The sequence below is a fragment of the Phyllopteryx taeniolatus genome, chromosome 15, assembly GCF_024500385.1.
Source record: "Phyllopteryx taeniolatus isolate TA_2022b chromosome 15, UOR_Ptae_1.2, whole genome shotgun sequence".
Lineage (NCBI taxonomy): Eukaryota > Metazoa > Chordata > Actinopteri > Syngnathiformes > Syngnathidae > Phyllopteryx > Phyllopteryx taeniolatus.
The window spans coordinates 16,177,921-16,194,752 of record NC_084516.1 but is presented as its reverse complement, the minus strand read 5'-3'; the positions used below and the strand labels follow the sequence as shown (position 1 = coordinate 16,194,752).

The 16,832-nt window shown below is 41.0% G+C and overlaps 1 protein-coding gene across 5 annotated transcripts in view; it reads left to right on the top strand.

Annotated features, from left to right (window-relative positions):
* The window catches only part of LOC133490011 (nucleus accumbens-associated protein 2), a 91,532-nt gene that overhangs the window by 45,704 nt on the left and 28,996 nt on the right, over positions 1–16,832 (top strand). The window contains exon 1 of one of the 5 annotated variants that reach the window (XM_061799469.1): positions 12,251–13,630. The exons of 3 other annotated variants lie outside the window; for them this stretch is intronic. The gene's annotated coding sequence lies outside the window, so the exon portion shown is untranslated. Of the gene's footprint in view, positions 1–12,250; positions 13,631–13,653; positions 14,272–16,832 lie in introns of those variants that run through there. One more of the 5 variants, XM_061799471.1, reaches the window with a different exon arrangement.

Below are 16,832 nucleotides of genomic sequence, written 5' to 3'. Positions count from 1 at the left end.
TATCTCCTTCTGACCTTCTCTGTACTTTTCCAGCAACATCCTCAAGGCAAATAATGCATCTGTGGTACTCCTTCTAGGCATGAAACCATACTGTTGCTCGCAAATACTCACTTCTGTCCTGAGTCGAGCTTCCACTACTCTATCCCATAACGTCATTGTGGGGCTCATCAACTTTATTCCTCTATAGTTCCCACAGCTCTGCACATCCACCCTTGTTCTTAAAAATGGGCACCAGCACACTTTTCCTCCATTCCTCAGGCATCTTCTCACCCGCTAGAATTCTGTTGAACAAGCTGGTCAAAAACTCCACAGCCACCTCTCCGAGATGCTTCCATACCTCCACAGGAATGTCATCAGGACCAACTGCCTTTCCATTTTTCATCTCTTTAATGCCTTTCTAACTTCCCCGTTACTAATCATTGCCACTTCCTGGTCCACCACGCTTGCCTCTTCTACTATCCCTTCTCTCATTTTCCTCATTCATCAACTCCTCGAAGTATTCTTTCCATCGATCTAGCACACTACTGGCACCAGTCAACATATTTCCGTCTCTATCCTTAATCACCCTAACCTGCTGCACATCCTTCCCATCTCTATCCCTCTGTCTGGCCAACCTTTTCTCCTTCTTTAGTGTCTAACCTGCCATACATGTCATCATATGCCTCTTGTTTTGCCTTTGCCACCTCTACCTTTGCCCTGTATCGCATCTCAATGTATTCCTTTCGCCTCTCCTCGGTCCTCTTAGTGTCCCACTTCTTCTTAGCTAACCTTTTTCCCTGTATGATTTCCTGTACTGTGACGTTCCACCACCAAGTCTCCTTCTCTCCTTTCCTGCCAGAAGATACACCAAGTACTCTCCTGCCTGCCTCTATGATCACCTTGGCTGCAGTGGTCCAGTCTTCTGGAAGCTCCTCCTGTCCACAGAGAGCCTGTCTCACCTCTTCCCGAAAAGCTGCACAACACTCGTCCTGTCTCAGCGTCCACCACATGGTTCTCTGCTCTGCCTTTGTCTTCCTAATCTTCCTCTCCATCCCCACAGTCATTTTACACACCACCATCCTATGCTGTCTCGCCACACTCTCCCCTACCACTAATTTACAGCCTGTAACCTCCTTCAGATTACATCGTCTGCACAAAATGTAATCCAGCTGCGTGCTTCTACCACCGCTCTTGTAGGTCACCCTATGTTCCTGCCTCTTCTGGAAAAAAGTGTTCACTACAGCCATTTGCATCCTTTTTGCAAAGTCTACCACCATCTGTCCCTCCAAGTTCCTTTCCTGGATGCCGTACTTACCCATCACTTCTTCATCACCCTATTTCCTTCACCAACACGTCCATTACAATCTGCTTAGCCACTAATCACATTATACATAACACCCTCAATTTCAAGTTTCAGCCTCATCACTCGATCTGATACTCTTTTCATCTCCAAGACATTCTTAGCCAACTCTTCTTTTAAAATAACCCCGACTCCATTTCTCTTCCCATCTACACCATGGTAAAATAATTTAAACCCTGCCTCTAAACTTCTAGCCTTACTGCCTTTCCACCTGGTCTCCTGGACACACAATATATCAACCTTTCTCCTAATCATCACGTCAACCAACTCCAGAGATTTTCCTGTCATAGTCCCAACATTCAAAGTCCCCACATTCAGTTCTAGGCTATGTGCTTTCCTCTTCTCTTTCTGCCAAAGAACCAGCTTTCCACCTCTTCTTCGACCCACAATAGCTGAATTTCCACCGGTGCCCTGCAGGTTGACAGCGCAGACATTAACCCGGGCCATGACCGATCCGGTATGGAATTCTTTGGATGAACGCTCATATTTTTTTGGCAAAGTTTTAAGCCAGATGCCCTTCCTAACGCAACCCTCTGCATTTATCCGGGCTTGGGACCGACCTACAGTTTGGACTGGCTTGTGCACCCCATAGGGCTGCATTCATTTAATTGTTTTATATTCACGGCTTTGAAGTGTTTTTCATACAAATACTAACTGCAATTCTGACTCTGAGATTCGAAATATTAACTTCTTTCATTCTGGTTGCATCTCCACCCTGGGAAAAGAACTCTGTCGTTAATCAAGGACCCCTTGTACTGACAACAGTCCATAAGGCCACCATTTTACATAACGATCCACACCATAGCACTTTTTGACTCCGTGGCATCCACAAAGTCCAACTAAATCGTTTCACCTGGCGGAAACTCGGCTTAAAGGTAGAGTATGCAGTTTTCAAACTGCTAGCAAGATTTGAATGTAGCCTCACTTCACTTCCTGCTACCGCCCCCCTCGTGTCTCTGCCCAGACAAACACCCCCACCTCACTAACACTTGAGGCTGCTATATTGCAAGCATGGCTTATTCATGATGGAGTATTGCCAAATTGGAATGTACAATAAATTAAAAATATGAGAGAACTAACCTGACGACCCGGTGAGAATGGTGACGTTTGTGGTGTTTTTCTTAGCCCAGCCATGCAGCCGTTCTCGTAGGACACCACCATCAGTGTTGTACGTGAACGAGTTCAGTGAATGAAAGTTCATGAACCAGTTCATATTTTGGGCGAACATGAACTGAACTTAGTTCATTTCTGCCTGATGAAGGTTTTTGAGAATGCACTCATTCTGGGGTCAAAGAACTCTTTTTAAACAAAAGTGAATTTTAATTCTAGATTGCCAGGTTTTGCCTGGGACTTCCAGGACAAAACCTGTCTGGACACACTATATTCGAGCCTTCATATGTCGGGGATGAATGCTGCATTTGGCGACTGCCGTTCATGTTTACATTCAGCACATACGTTGCAGCAGTCTGTGTGCGTGATGTGCATTCAGGGACACTCCGTAAATGGGAGGGAATGTGTTTTTGGTTGTTTTGTAATGCAGTACATTTTAAAAATTGATTACTAGGAAAATTATTATTATAGTATCAGAATGATGTAGTTAAAACACTGCGATCACAGTCATGGAATTTATTTTTTGCAATATTAGAATAAATGAGAAAATATTTTGTCAATATACTCAGCCAGCGCTACAAGGAATGCAAAGTTATCAATGCCCTTTCACCATCGTTCCTGTCATACTGTGTTCTGTGTTGTTGTTTGCACATTAAGGACAAAAGTCTTGTTTTTGTTTTAATTCCTCATTAAAAAAAAAATAAAAATTGACTAATGAAGCAACAATTTTTTTGAGTGTTTTGAAATGTTTTTGAGATTGTCGGGTGAAAACTGCAGCTGGCTACAAGTGCGGACTGAATGGGTGGCAACAATGTGGAAATGAAATGCCAGTATTTTGAGTGTAATAGCCTGTCAGCAACATATTGGGGAAAAAAACAAAAAATTGGAACTTAGTTCAACATTTTGAGACACCATCTTGGAGTCCTTCAGGTGTTTTTAGCAAACTTCCGTCGGGCCACTCTGCCATAAACCCCCGACTGGTGGAGGGCTGCAGTGATGGTTGACTTTCTAGAACTTTCTCCCATCTCCCGACTGCATCTCTGGAGCTCAGCCACAGTGATCTTTGGGTTCTTCTTTACCTCTCTCACCAAGGCTCTTCTCCCCCGATTACTCAGTTTGGCCGGACGGCCAGCTCTAGGAAGGGTTCTGGTCGTCCCAAACATCTTCCATTTAAGGATTATGGGGGCCACTGTGCTTTGAGGAACCTTAAGTGCAGCAGAATCTTTTTTTGGTAACCTTGGCCAGATCTGTGTCTTGCCACAATTCTGCCTCTTGAGTTCTTCAGGCAGTTCCTTTGACCTCATGATTCTCATTTACTCTGACATGCACTGTGAGCTGCAAGGTCTTATGGATACAGGGGTGTGGCTTTTCTAATCAAGTCCAATCAGTATAATCAAACACAGCTGGACTCCAATGAAGTTGTAGAACCATCTCAAGGGTGATCAGAAGAAATGGACAGCACAGTGAAATGAGTGTCACAGCAAAGGGTCTGAATACTTATGGCTGTGTGATATTTCAGTTTTTCTTTTTTAAGAAAAATGCAAAAATTTCAACAATTGAAGTAAAGTGAATATGGGGTGCTGTGTGTACATTAATGAGGACAAAAATGAACTTAAAAGATTTTAGCAAATAGCTGCAATATAACAGTGAAAAATTTAAGGGGGGCCTGAATACTTTCTGTACCCGCTGTATGTGTGTATAGTTTATGCTCTCAAAGGAGACGGCAACACTGGCGCCTAGCCGATGGAAGGAGGACCTTCCCACACGTGTTTTTTTTTCCAACTTGAAACTGCATAACGTGTGTCTCAAAAATGAGTGTGAGTGCCCGCTGATCTACAAACACCAACAATTTACAAGAAAAATTTAATATTTACAAATGATAAGTCATGATAAATGCACACACATTAGAAAACGTGTAAATCGCAGATATATTTTTGTGGATTTGAAAAAGTTGTAAATCGCGGATATACAGTGTTTGTGGATTTGAAAAACGTGTGAATCGCGGCTGTATGTGCGGATTTGAAAAACACGTGAATCATGGATACATTTGTGGATTTGAAAAACTCGTGTAAATCGGATATGTTTGTGGATTTGAAAAACGTGCAAATAATTTTGAGACATATCTCTCCTCATACTGTCTCTGCCATAAGAACAGAACTCCTTCATAAACAGAGGACCGCCTCTATCTAGATGAGCTATGACTGCTGTTTTATACTCCAATGCTGTCTTTTTGTTAGTTATTAAAAAATCAGCATGTAATGGGAATGTGTGTGTGTGTGAGAGTGAGAGTGTGAGAATGCCATCTGGCCGATTGTCTACCCGTCTTGATTTTATTCAAATATGCCTGAACCTGCTGTTAGAGCGAGCGACGACGTGTGTAGGTATGAAATCCTTGATTAAAATCCAACAAAAGAAGGCAGGACATTTCCGCGACTCGAGATGGCCAGTCGACCGGGAAAAAAAAAACTGGGAAAAGTTAGAGGTGCAAACACAGGGAGGGGGAAATGATGACAGTAAAGAAGACTGCGTGGGGGGGGGGGGGGTACTTTTTTTTGTTTTGTATCAGGCATGTGCGGAATTCATATTTAATGCAGACGGGAGGGGAGAGTTTATGTTGGCGCATGCATACGTGCCCTGCTAGTCACTCCCTGCATATATTACAGTGAGTATGCGGCTATGTGTGTGTATGTGTGCACGCTCTCGGCCCGTCCTGTCTCCCTGACTCAACATATTCTCCATCCCTCTCCTCCATTAGCCCCCCCTTTCCTTTTTCCTCTCTCTCGCTTGGCTGGCACGAACATACATGTCTGTAGACTCAGTACCCCGCGCCAACTTCACTGCAATGCAGCCCTCTGTGCATTAATTGGCAGCGAGACAGTGGATACGTGCTATGCAGGCAAGGAGGGAGAGTGAAGAGAGGGAGGGGAGGGGTGGCATTCGGGGGAAGGGGGGTAACGTGAGGACAATCGTCACGGTAACTGATGGATGGACGAGTAGGTTCACGGCGACACGCACGCCAACAAACAAGAGTGTGCATTCCTGAGTGTGTACTAGGAGATGACATGACTGTCTATAAAAGAACACGGCGAGGGAGGAGGGGAGGGGAGGGGAGGGTGTGCGTGTGTGTGTGTGTGTGTTATACGTCTGATTATATTAGTGGATTTGCGTCTCCTGCCTTTTGTGCCTGCTCGCTCATGTGAGCCTATATGTGCAGTGCAGATATCCCAGTGCCGAGCCCAAGCTCTTTAAAGCTGCAGTCGCTGCTGCTTTTGTGTGGGAGAGAACCTTTTTATTTCTTTCTTTATTTATTTTAATTTATGCCTACCACAACTGAGTCAGTAAAGTTGAGCACAACTTTCTCTTCCTTTTCAGGTAAACACAATGCAGTCTGTCCCAATGACAACGTCAAAAGCAGGTTGTTACATCGACACTGTTTCTCCCACAGGAAATAACGGAAATAAAATTAATCTGTTACAGGGTCAAACTGTGGCCACCATCAACCCTTTATCCAATATTTTAAGTAAAGTTTTAACATTTTTATCAGGTGCACAGCTAAGGTTAAAAAAAAAAAAAAAAAAAAGTTGTAGAATTAGAATTATTCTTTCCAGGGTCAAACTGGCCACCATCAATTTCATAAGTTAACCATTATTAATATCAGTGTAAAAACAATGAACCACGGCAGTCATCTGAATTCTCTGACTCATGGTCATCCTCAACCATTTTAAGACTTAACATTATCTGGCAAACAAGTCTGACATCTAAGTTAAGCACTGCTAATATTAAAGTGTAAAAACAATCAAACACCAAGGCATTAGAAGTTGTTGAATTCAAATTATTCTCTTCAGGAGTCAAACTGTGGCTACTATCAACCCTTTATCAGCTCTTTTACGTAACTGTCTAGCATTTTTTTTTCTGTCACACACACAGGTGCAAAAAATTGCAAACTGTTGTTAACAGTCAAAATGTACAAAACAAAATGCCTGAGTCAAAGTCAAGGTTAAACTGATGTACAGTGGTCACTATCGAATATTTTTAAAATTGATTATTCTATCGATTATTACATTAAAAAAAAAAAAAATAATCGGCAAAAATGTATTTTGCAGTAAAGTTTATTGCAAAATCTTTTTTTTCTGACTGTTTATTAACCGATTATTATTTGGTAATGTTTAATGATTAAGCAAAACAAAATAAGCAATTAAGCAATAACACTCGAGAGGGAGTGATTTGAATTTTTGAAACTGAGAGTGACTTCTGGGGTACTGATTAATGCGAAGGGCTACTAGATTGATATACACTTCTGAGGCTGCTTCAGTTTCAACTACGTCAATCAAGTTATTCATACTACAAATAACGACTATTTTTGTAATGGATTAAAATTTTTCCCCATAAATTGATTGATTCAGTTACTGGTTTTGGTTGGTCTGTGATAGGTCAGAATATAGGGAAACATTTTGATTGTTGTTTTCCAAAGGAAAAGCAGTTGTTTGAAAATGTCTCATTTTGATTAAACACAAAGATAATCAGTCCGCTTTTATGTAGGACTACAGAAATCAGAATACTTATTGTTGAGTGGATGAAATCTGAGGATTTGGATAATTTTAAGTTAAACAGTGGCTCTTAGCAATTTATCAATTATCAAAATAGTTGTCGATTAATTGTTGCACTTCTATACTGATTCCATTGTAAACCCTATGTTACTTTCAAATGTTTTAAAGTTGTGTGCCACACACATTTAAAAAAAAAAAAAAGATGTTTAACTCGTGTTAACACCGAAATGTAAAAGCAATAAAACACTTAGTCATCGAAAGGCTTTGATTCAGAAGTATTCTCTTTCAGAGTCAAACTCTGGTCATCTTCAAACCTTTAGTCCCTGTTCTAAAATGCTTATCTGGCACACAAGTGTAAAAAAGAAGTTAACCACTCTTAAAATCCAAACGTAAAAACCAATGGAACACTTGAGTGCTTGGAATTAAGTTAAATCTATTCCAAGTTTAAACTGTGGCCATCATCAACCCTGTGACTATTTTAAGAAACATTTTAATATTCTTATTTGATGCACAAGTGTAAAACAAAACAAAACAGTAACAACACGGTAATCACTGTTAATATGAAATTTTAAAAACAAAACACCTGAGTCATAGGAAATTAATGAATTAGAAATACTCTGTTCAAGGTCAAACTCTGGCCATCATCAACCCTTTAGTGACAGTTTTAAGTCACATTTTAACATTCTTATCTGACACACTAAAAAAAAAAAAAAATTTGATCCATTCCAGGATCAAATTGGCCATCCTCAAAATTCTTTGTTAATGGTTATAAAAGTGTAAAAATAAGTTGTTCATATTACGATGTAAACAGTAAAGCACTGTCTTAACTTTGTGTGAGATGCTGTAAAAAAAAGAAAAAGAAAAAAAAAAAGAAAATGGGTTTAGCATTTGATGATTGACAATGATTGTTATATTTCAGTAGATTGTTTTAAAAGGGATGGACGAAACGGTCTCGAAATGTTTTAAACTTCTGTTTCCGAGCCAGTGTTGAATTATGCTCTGAGGAGTTTTGCCACAGCGGTGATGGAGCTCAGCTTAACAATGAAGGCAAAACCATACAATCAATCTAGTACTTATCGATCACTTGAAATCATTTTGTTTTTGTTTTTATGTGTTTATTCTCATAAATTAACAGCTTTCTCCCCTGAAAATGGGGCTTCATTATTGGAACTTTGACTTTGTTTTAATATTTTTTGTTTTTGTTATACTTAGGATACTACCTCCAAAGGGGGCATTTTCCAGTTTAACTTGAGCCCTGGGTGGTATGGTGAAGGGGAGGTTAGTGCGCCTGCCTCACAGTCCAGAGCTCTCGGGTTCGCATCTTAGCTCCTGCCCTCCCGTGTGGAGTGTGGGCTTTCTCAGCGTACTCCCACTTTCTCCCACATTCCAAAAACCTGTATGTTTGGAGGTTCATTGAAGACTCTAAATTGACTGTAGGTGTGAATGTGAGTGCGAATACTTGTTTGTCTATATGTGACCTGCGATCGACTGGCAGCCAGTCGGTGTCTATTTCGTTTATACAGAACGTCAGTGGCAAACACGGCTTTAAAAATGCAATGTAAAAGGGGCTACTGACAGCTGTTTGAGATATTTTCCCCTCGCCCTTTGTAACAAACCTTTGGGGAAACCTGACGACTCAAGCAACAACCAACGAGGCATAAACTCAATCATGTCACAGTTTGCATAAATCCGAGCTACATCTGGCTTGTTGACAGTGTTTTCTCTGCTCATGCGAGTAGGTGTTCGCTAGAAAGGTCTTTGCATGATTCACTGTAAAACACACAACACTTACTCAAGCCAACTTAAAATAAAAAAAATAAAAAAATCTGTCCTCCAAAGACGCTCCGAACAACTTTGCCATGACGCATTCTGGGAATGAAAATGAAAACATAATTGATATTTTCACAAAGTAAGATGAAGTGGTGCGTTTTCCCCTGACGTGCGTGTGTCAAACAGGGATTTCAGGAATTACATCATTGGATGTCCAGATGATTAGGCTTGACTCATAGTCATTTCTCTTTTTATCTTAGTCATCCTTCCTCTGGCTCTCTGTCTGTGGTAAGCCATATACTGTATTTCCTCCATATTTCCCTTCAGATAACAAAACGGTTAGTAAGTGTAATTACAGTAATAGCGAACGAGGCACAGTGGTTGGGACTCCCTGACTTAGACAGTTGAACCTCAATTTACAAACTTAATTGGTTCTTGAATATCCATCCATCCATCGATCCATCCATCTATCTTCTGCTTATCTGGGGTCTGTCTGCAGGGGCAGCAGCTTGAGCAGGGAAGCCCAGACTTCCCTCTCCCAAGCCACTTCGTTCAGCACTTCCAGGGGGTCCTTGAATGTGGTTTGTACATTGAAAAGTGAAGTTTGTATCTTGAACATAATTTTCCAATAAGAAATAACATAAACATGAATAATTGGCTCCAGCCTCAATAAAAGTCCCTATTTTAGCAAGTTTGTTCACTTTGAACACAATATAAAGCTATACAGTACTGTATGTCGAACATGACAAGGGGTGATCGATCAAAAATTGCTTGCACCATTATTATACTCCTCAGAAGTAGTCTTTTTTAGGTCCACAGTGAGTCCCTCCCACAGATAGCAAAATTCAAAAATAAAGGCAAAAACACTGAAAAGCACACGATGCACTCAGCATCCACCATCCCACAATGGCTGCACTGCCCATCACAAAATACATGAATGAAACGTTTGCACAATGCGACAAGGTTCGAACATTAGGCAATATTGTTGTTTGGTCTGTGGCTCCAAAATGGACTAGTTTAACATTGAGGCGTTCGTAAATCGGGGTTCCACTGTAGCGTGATAGCTATGACACGGTAGCTTATGCCATTATACTTTACTAAAACCGTAATAGTATCAACAGTAATTTATAACATGAAACAGCGCTATGTTTGTCATTGTTTACAGTAAATATTCAAAAAAGTTAATAGTATCTTTTTACTGCTGTACCACGCTAAAACTTCTCAATATTGAAAGGAAATAATCATAGCAGCATCAACATTAACTAAGAGCGCTGTAGTATCATACTAATATTGATACTAACTTATTCTGCTATAGCTACTATGATAGGGATTAATAATAATAATAGATACTGTATGCTGTGGTAGTATACTGTATACCATGATGTAGGGCTAAAACGTTCCTCATTGTAAACGGAATTTTTTTTATCTGTATCAACAGCAGCTTATACAATGATACAGCGATAAAACTATTCTTTGTCAACAGAAAATGATAATAGTATCGACAGTAGCTTATACCATGAGACCACTCTAAAACTTCACATTGTAGAAAGAAAACAATAACTGTATTGGCTGTGCTAAGGTAGTGGAGGTAAAACGTAAGTGCATTCCATGTTTGTGGACAGCACAAAAAACAAAATAACAAGGATGCCTGCATATTGTGCTACATATGGTTGCACACAATGCCATACAATCACAACAAGGAACCTGTGAATAACCTTTCATATGTAAGAATGTTTTTGGTTTGTTATTCAAGTGTTCGGTATTAATGGCACGAGTTGATGTTGACAAAACAGTAAGCCTCATGAACATCGGTTGAGAAATTAGCAAGTTATGGTATAAATTCAATGTATAGTTCAAACCAGAGGTTTATGTACACTACATAAAAAGACACACTTTTTTCCCCTCACTGTCTGACATAAAATCAGACTGAACCTTTCCTGTTTTACCAAAAGGATTGATTACCAAAATTTATATTTGTTAAATGTTTTTGTGTGCGACTATTTTCCTTACTATTTCAAAGTCACAAGTTTACATACATTTCATTAGTATTTGGTACCATTGCCTTTAAACTGTATGACTTGTGTCAAACATTTGGGATATTCTTCCACAAGCTTTTGACAATAATTGGCAGGAATTTTGGCCCATTCCTCCTGACAGAGCTGGTGTAACTGAGCCAAGTTTGTAAGCCACCTTGATCGCACATACCTCTTCAGGTCTGCCCATAAATTGTCAATAGGACTGAGACCAGGGCTTTGCGATAGCCACTCCAAAACATTGTCTTAGTATTCTTCAGCCACTTTGTAACCTGTTTGGCAGTATGCTTTGCGTCATTGCCCTTTTGGAAGACCCATTTGTGGCCAAGCTTTAGCTTCCTGGCAGAAGTTTTGAGATGTTGCTTCAGTATCCTCACATAATGTATACATACTAGAGTGGCTACAAATACCGGAGAAAAATTCCTTGTGTGTCTTGTAACATAGTCGGCCAATAAAACTGGTTCTGATTCTGTTCTTTCCTTATGATGGCATCTATTTTGTGAAGCCCACCAGTCCCTCCTATAACAAAGAAAAACCCATCAACATGATGTTGCGACCCCCGTATTTCAAAGTTGGGATGGTGTTCTCAGGTTTGGAAGCTTCTTTTTCCTACAAACGTAATGATGCTCATCATGGCCAAACAGTTACATTTTAGTTTCATCAGACCACAGGACATGTCTGCAAAAATGTAGTTTTTGTCCCTGTGTGCATTTTAAACGATGTTCTGACTTGTTTTATGTTTCTTTTGGAGTACTTGCTTCTTCCTGGCAGAGTGGCCTTTCAACCCATGTTGCTACAGTACTCTTTTCTCTACTCGTTTCACTGTGGATAATGACACACTGTTACCACCTTCAGCCAGCATCTTCACAAGGTCCTTTGCTTTTGTTCTGGGGTTGATATACACATTTCGGATCAAAGCACGTTCATCTCTGGGACATGGAAACCCATTTTCTTCCTGAGCGGTATGATGGCTAAACATTCCCATGGTGTTTATACTTGCATATAACATGGCACCTTCAGGCATCTGGAAATTGCACCTAAGGATGAGCAAGATTTGTGAAAAAAGCAAGATTTGTGGGGTAAAAAAATTATCTTCTTGTTACACTAAGAAGCAGCACGTTTCAGATGTGCCTAGTGAAAATACAACCACAGGTGTGTGTCTCTTACTCAAATGTTGTCAACAAAACTCACCATCAGCAGAAGCTTTACAAAGAAATGACATCATCATCTGGGGTTTCCCAGAATTGTTTAAAGGCATACTAATCTTACTGCTTGCTTGTAAACTTCTGACTTTGAGGGAAGAAAGATTGTAAAGTAAAATTGCCTTTAAAAAATCCTTCTCTCATTATTCTTGCGTTACTCAAATAGAAATAATTTTGTTTATCCTATTTGACCTAAACAGTGCCTGACCTATGATTTTTTTTTTTTTTTTTTTTTTTTTTTTTTTTTTTTTTTGAGATGCAAGCTGTCGCTCGGCCGACTATTTGTCTTGAGGTGTGGGCAAAATTATGCGTTACTCGCGCTAGCTATAGTGGCAGCAAACTTCACAACAAGCAGCAGTTTGACAAATAGTGAACAATTATGCTTGCTTCAAGCCACTCCCAGTTGGAGTTTATGTAAACACGAAACATAAAACAAAGAGAATTACCTGTTGTGTAACTTTGTCTTACGAAGGTCCTCTAGGTCAATGATAACACATAAGCATACAGCATACAATTATATTCTTTATCCACGGTGAAAAATGACTAATACTCTATTCTCTGTTTCATCATCAAATCTGTGTGTAGTATATTTGTGTATTACACTCCCTGGTGGGTAATGCACACACACAGGAAAGAGCAGGACAATGCCCATTGAATTATCATGAAACAGTGTTTTTCTTTATATTCTATTTTGTTATTACCGTGTTTTTAAAAAGTAAAGTAATGTAGAATGCTAGTTTTCAATTTTTTTTTCACCAAACACAAACCTTTAAGTCAAGGCACCACTGTATTGCGATTGCTATGTCACAATAACAGTGCTCAGTTTTCTTGCTGTTGACAGGAAATAAGTGTAGTTATAGCTATGCTTTGGATACTTATACCCCAGTAGCGTGAGCGGTCATGTGAAAAATCCCATGTGAATAAACACCTCCTCGTCCAGGGGCAAGCAACGCAACTTGCCTCAACCTAATTGTCTTTCTCTGCTCGTAGTGTCCTCAAATGACTTTCTCCGTCTGTCTCAGCAACCTCCCCACCCTCAAACCCCACCCTCCCCTCCTCTCGACTCTCTCCAGCTCTGCCCACTTTCTGACTCTGTCTGTAACTGTAGCCTGTTTTTTTTCCTCTCCCTCCCACTCCCTGCGACGTATAGATACTGCATTGATCCGACACACACACAGACACACACACGTGAGCCTCCCACTCCTTTCATCATTGATTCACACTGCTCTCTCTTGCTCTATCTATCACGCATTCTCTCTGTCGCTCTCTCTGCACTGGCACTTGTTGAATCTACGCTTCGTGAGGAGGACGGAGAGATGGGAAAGCGGCGTAGCGCTTATGACAGGCAGACAGGGGGAGTCTTTACAGCACGGAATGGAATACCGACATAGAAGACCGATTGGAAACGGAAAAGTCAGTCATGCCGCAGAGCAAAAGAGAATCCTGTCTTTTTCAGGGGGATTTAGTAGGGATGACACTTTAAGAGCGCACGTCAAACTCCGATTTTGGGACTTCACCACTGCCAACCAGTCAGCCAGCCGCCGCTTTGTCTGCATGTCGACTGCGAAGACTGTCTGAGCACGTTTCACTGCATTAGTGCATGACACTGTTATGTGCTGCTTTCTCCAGGTGAGTAAGTGCATACGTGCCAGAATACACACTCATTTCCCTATACAGCCCGCACTGTGTGTGTTTCTGTGTGTGTGTTTAGGCGTGCATACTTTTAAGTCAGCCAGAGTGCGTGTTTGTGTGTGTGTGTATGCATGAAGTGGGAAAGAGAGGGAGTACGTGAGAGGCGGTGACATTTTTTTTCAGTTTGTATTCCTGGAAACTGCTCTGCAGCATTGCTCAATAATGAATCTGGTACAGATATATATGTCTATGTGCGTGCGTGTGGGGTGGTGTGGGGGATACAAAGTTCATGTGAGGAAAGACTGGGGAGAGCGTCCGCCCCAATTTTCGGAAATTAAAGTTTGTGTGAAACCCCCAGGTTAAAACTGGGCGAAGACGACGAAGCCCGGAGCATATCTTGCAAGACGAAATACATGAATCCAGTGGAAATCTGGCAATTTAAGAAAAAAAAACCTGCATCATGTTGGCCAAACATTTGCCTGAAGTCGCGCAATACCTCAGAGTTCAAACCGTGGTTTAATGTGATAATGAAGACCATCGCATATCTCACAAGATGGACTAAATGACTACAGTGGAAAGTGGTCAATTTCCAGAAAAATATGCCTTAACTTGTGCTAAACTTCTGAAATCAAACCGAGGTGAGCATATATTGCAAAACATCATTAATAAATATACTAGAAATGTGGTCACTTCATGGACAATTTTGCCTCACGCAAAATTACAGAGTTCAAACTCTGGTCATATGTGTCAACAAAGTTCTGAGCAAAATGTAAAAAATACATATTGTGAAAATGTGGTTAGTTTTTTAAAATATTAGCCTCAAGTCGCGCAGGTCTCAGTTCTAACATAGGTCCTGCATGACGACGAAGACCTTAGCATATTTCACAAGACATACCGGTAATATGTATAGTAAAAAAGTGGTCCATTTTGGGAAAAGTTGCATAAAACTACAGAGTTGAAACTGTGGTCATGTGTGACAACCGCAGCCTTACAGTACAATAGAACGACCGTCACTATCAGAAAAAAATTATTCAAATCTGGTAAAACACAGAAGCTCAAACTGTGGTCATGCTTGATGAAAAAGACCTTGGCAAATTTCAAATTTGGAGGTTCCACTGTAATACCCCTGTAATAATTAGTTTTTAGCCGGCAGGGTGGCCGACTGGTTAGAGTGTCTGCCTCACAGTTCTGAGGACCGGGGTTCAATCCCCGGCCCCGCCTGTGTGGCGTTCGCATGTTCTCCCCGTGCCTGAGTGGGTTTTCTCCGGGCATTCTGGTTTCCTCCCACATCCCAAAAACATGCATGGTAGGTTAATTGACAACTCTAAATTGCCCGTAGGTGTGAATGTGAGTGCGAATGGTTGTTTGTTTGTATGTGCCTTGCGATTGGCTGGCAACCAGTTCAGGGTGTACCCCGCCTCCTGGCCGATGATAACTGGGACAGGCTGCAGCATGCCCACGACCCCAGTGAGGAGAAGCGGCTCAGAAAATGGATGGATGGATGGATGGATAGTTTTGAACCAAATATTTCATTAAAAATAATGTGCTTCGAATTTTGCACCCAAAAGATTATACAACTGGGAAACGGACAAATAAGTGTGCAGAAAAATATAAAGTCCTGCGTGATGTCACACATAACATTTCACAAGATTTAAGAAGTAAACACTGTGGAACCTCCAAAATTGTGCATCACAATTTGGAAGCAGTCTAAAAAGTTTGGGAAAATGTTAGTACGGCACAAGATACTCATTTAAATGCTCCAAAGCTAGTACCACTTGGAAGTAGACTAAATATTTAAGGAATACTATGAAGTCGCTTTTTGGCTACGTGGTCATGTGACTGCCTTGTGTCGTCTGATTGGTGAATTGGAGTCAAATGACACGAGTGTTTACGTTTGATTGGCGCATCGGGCGTCCTATGCGGAAGTCGACGGAGTCAAAAAAAACACGCGCACGCATGAATGGATAAAAGTAGCGATTGGCATGTCGATCATTGTAACGTAGTAAAAGTATCGATCCTTCTTCGCATAAATACTCAAGTAAAAATAAAAAGTACAGTACATTTAAACTACTCTTGACAACTACAGTGATGGAAAATGTTACTTGAGTAAATGTAACGGAGTAAATGTAGCGTGTTACGACCCACTAGTGTGTGTGTGTGTGTGTGTGTGTGTGTGTGTGTGTGTGCAGTATAAAGTGGCAGTTGGCTAACGGCAGAATGGCACATGACTGGAGAGAGCCAATCACAAGCGTCGGCTTGCGATTGGAGGAAGTGAAAGCTTTTACGGCTATTTTTCAAATTTAACTAAAATTGTGATCATGGAGGTGCACGGTGACTGACTGGTTAGCACATCCGCCACACAGTTCTGATGACCCGGGTTCAAATCAAGCCTGTGTGGAGTTTGCGTGGGCTCCCCCATACCTGCGTGGGTTTTCTCCGGGTACTCCGGTTTCCTCCCAGATCCCAAAAACATGAATGGTAGGTTAATTGAAGACTCTAAATTACCCATATGTGTGAATGTGATTGTGAATGATTGTTTACAGTGGGTACGGAAAGTATTCAGACCCCCTTAAATTTTTTACTCTGTTATATTGCAGCCGTTTGCTAAAAAAATTTTTCCCTCTCTCATTAATGTACACACAGCACCCCATATGGACAAAAGAAATTGAAAAAACTGAATTGTTTTGAAATTTTTGCAGATTTATTAAAAAAAAAAAAAAAACTGAAATCACACAGCCATAAGTCTTCAGGCCCTTTGCTCAGTATTTAGTAGAAGCACCCTTTTGAGCTAATACAGCCATGAGTCTTTTTGAGAATGATGCAACAAGTTCTTCACACCTGGATTTGGGGATCCTCTGCCATTCCTCCTTGCAGATCCTCTCCAGTTCTGTCAGGTTGGATGGTGAACGTTGATGGACAGCCATTTTCAGGTCTCTCCAGAGATGCTCAATTGGGTTTAAGTCAGGGCTCTGGCTGGGTTCATTCAAAATGTCACAGAGTTGTTCTGAAGCCACTCCTTCGTTATTTTAGCTGTGTGTTTGCGGTCATTGTCTTGTTGGAAGGTGACCCTTCGGCCCAATCTAAGGCCCTGAGCACTCTGGAGAAGGTTTTCATCCAGGATATCCCTGTCCTTGGCCGCATTCATCTTTCCTTCGATTGCAACCAGTCGTCCTGTCCCTGCAGCTGAAAAAACACATCA